The 3319-nt window shown below is 42.4% G+C and overlaps 1 protein-coding gene across 1 annotated transcript in view; it reads left to right on the top strand.

The window, feature by feature from the left end:
• gabbr1a (gamma-aminobutyric acid (GABA) B receptor, 1a) overlaps positions 1-3319 on the top strand; it is a gene marked incomplete at both ends in the record, with an annotated part of 191006 nt that overhangs the window by 97770 nt on the left and 89917 nt on the right.

Raw genomic sequence — 3319 nt, 5'->3', positions numbered from 1 at the left:
GGCCACGTGGTGTTTGATGCCCAGGGCTCCAGGATGGCCATGACTCTTATAGAACAACTCCAAGGTGAAGTACATACAGACACCGATCCATTTCAACTCTTCTTCTGTCCAATTGCCGAAGACACTCTAAACACTGAATATCACTCCTTCATCAAGAGCAGCACTGCTGACTCCATTTCTCCTCTGTATCGATTCCCCATTCTCAGCTCATTTCAGACCAAGACATAGTTTTTTTCCTCTTGGACAGGATTGGGGGGGGGGGGGGGGGGCATTGCACTGCAATAGGTCTCAATATCCCATAATTGCACACGTGTACAGGGCTTGATGCAGAAATGTGTTGACTCAAGGCTTTAATCTAATTGGGCACAAAACTCTCGTCTTTAAACTGTTGCTGGGAATTGTGCCCTATTTGTCACCACCACCGACTTAATGACCCCCCCCCAGGATCAGGTTGGGGGATTATTTTGTACCTCAGGCCCTGTCCACACGAACACGGGGTTTTATGTAACCGTGATTTAATGTAACCGTGATTTAATGTGCGCAGTTGCACTGTTCGTCCACACACAACCGGGTTTTTGGAACACTGCAACCGTGCTCTTTCAAAACCGGAGTCCAGGGCCCCGTTCCCCGTACCTGGATAACTGAGTTAGCCGGATAACTTTCGGTCAAGTCTGACTTAAGCCGGACTTTCCCATTCCCCGAAGCTGGATTGTCTAAATCACCATGACAACAGATCAAAAAGTTTGAGCCTGGTCGAGAGCAGGGTTAAGTTCAAGTTAGCCGGATGAACCATAGCCACGCCCCCGCAAAGAAGTGACAGCTCGTTTCCTGAAATGATTCTCACAGTCTAGGATTGCATTATACCATTCTGAATTACGTTTTTGTGCTCCATTCTTCCAGAGGGGGCTTTTGAAATGTAAAATAGACCCAAAATGCTGATACTAAATTCACTTTGTCCTAAATAATGCACGTTATATATTTAAGCATTACATCACGCGCAGGAGTGGTTTGTGACCAATAAACCATGCCTAGGGGTGGTCGTTAGACCCCCCTAGGCATGGTTTATTGGTCACAAATCACGACTACAAGTGGTGTAAAGCTTTTATACAACTGCCAGATTCATCCAACCTTATTTCTATACAATAAACACACATTAATCGAAGATTTATTGAAAAAACCATCCGCCAGAAAAAGTAGTTCCCACAACTACAAAAAAGACAAGTTGCCTCCATGTGGAAGCAGCTTGAAGTGCATCCAACCAAACTAACACATCCAACTGTGTATTATTGGAATGATTGAGAGAAGTTGCCTCATGTGGAAGCAGCTTGAAGTGCATCCAACCAACTAACACATCCAACTGTGTATTATTGGAATGATTGATTGAACATTTTATTACCAGATGCAGAATGGGTACAATACAGTACGGCTCAATACACACAATTGTTAAGGGAATGCAGACCTACTTTCCATAGAACTTCATTCTTAGATGCTTCTATATAAAGTAGGTAAAACAAATTAAAACATTTTCTTTGCCCTATAGGAAAAAACCGTTTTCTTCGCCCTATTTTTTTATTTATTTCTTTTAGCCTAAACTTAACCAGTTGGAAACCAGGGGTACAGTAATAAAATTAGCAATCAACCAATCAATCAATTCAATAGACCATGCTCACTTAAAACAGCGCTGCTTCTCTCTCAGTCTGACTCCCCCGCTGTTGCAGACAGGAGTGTGTGTGTGTGTGTGTGTGTGCGTGTGTGTGTGTGTGTGTGTGTGTGTGTGTGTGTGTGTGTGTGTGTGTGTGTGTGTGTGGGTGTATGTGTGTGTGTGTGTGTGTGTGTGTATGTGTGTGTGTGTGTTTGTGGGTACGCCAGCGTCGGACAGTGTGAGAGTGAACGCTGCAGTCAGTGGGAAGGAAGTAGAAATTTAAATCAATCAATTAATCAATCAATCAATCCGCGATTTTTCTTTTGTTCTAGATTGACTCAAGACCCATCAATTACATCATCCAACATTGTTTAAAGGACTAACACATTCCCCTTGACAGAATCGCTTCATATTTAGTCGTCATGGTGCTATCAACATATCCATTTGTTGTCCGCAATCTTGTTTTCTCCCGGAGTGAGCCGGGAGTGATATGTGATTCGGTTGTGGGCGGGTCCTGAGCCCAGGACCGTGGATTGTTGCCAATAAAGACGTGTAAATGGCCAATCAGAATCGAGAAATTTGCATGCCGTTGTATAAACCGTGGCGCTCGCTAGGTGCGATGTACACATTGTGTGGTTATTTTAACAACGCGCAGCATTGCAAATGTGAATCCCGCGGGGATATCCTTAATGATTGAAACCTATCGCTCGTTTGGCTCTGATTCCTTTCATATTCTCCGCTGTGGATGAGGAGCGAGGAAGGAGAGGAGCGCCTGGATTTTGTTTCATTCAAGCATAAAATTGAAGTGTCTATGCGTGGATTGTGGATTTTGTGTGATATTGTAACTGGGATTAAAATGTCTGATGAGATGCGCTGTTTGACGGATTTGAGAAATTGAATGAGCCGTTGACGTCACATTAATGAATGAGAATTAAGAGATAAAACTTCATTCAAAATAAAGAATATTCTAAACACGGGTCTCACGTTCATTAATGTATAAACAATGAATTTATCCCATCTGGCACAGTGGCACAGCGGTAGTGCTCAATCCTGGCAACCGGGCGACCGGTGTTCGAAACCCCGTGTTTCCAATATAATTTTTTGGAATATAATATTAATGATTATACGCAGAAGTAGCCTAGTTTTAAGTTAAAATATTATAAATCTACATGCATTGAGGATGTCATTCTTTATATAGCTCTCAACGTGCACCAAATTGAATTATTCCTACATTGCAAAAAGAAGGAAAAGACTAGGATTCGAACCCCGGTCGTCTGCGTGAAAGTCAAAAGGACAAACCGTCACACCGCAGTACAGATAAATAAAAAATCCACCATACATCAATCAATGGATAAGAGAGCCGTATCCTTATTCTGAAACAGTTTAACTAATTATTTTCGCTAGCAAGATCTCATTTGATTATTCAATGCATAAACCTACTGCCAGCAGGAACGTTTAAAAGAAATATAATCTGATTGATTGGGGTAATGAGGGATTTAAAATTAGCCTATAGATTATGCATTTAACTTGTCGGCAAGGCTATTGAGCCGCCTGCAATCTGTAAAACAATCAATCAATCAATGCCGTTAGAAGATCAGGATTTCTGCGATCTACACCTGCTGTCTTTTCAACTGAAGCGGCCGCGCGCACTTATCCAGAGTCTCAAGTCTGGCTCGA

This window comes from Notolepis coatsorum (assembly GCF_963971535.1).
Source record: "Notolepis coatsorum genome assembly, chromosome: 19".
NCBI classification, from domain to species: domain Eukaryota; kingdom Metazoa; phylum Chordata; class Actinopteri; order Aulopiformes; family Paralepididae; genus Notolepis; species Notolepis coatsorum.
This window is presented reverse-complemented; position numbering and strand designations above follow the sequence as displayed.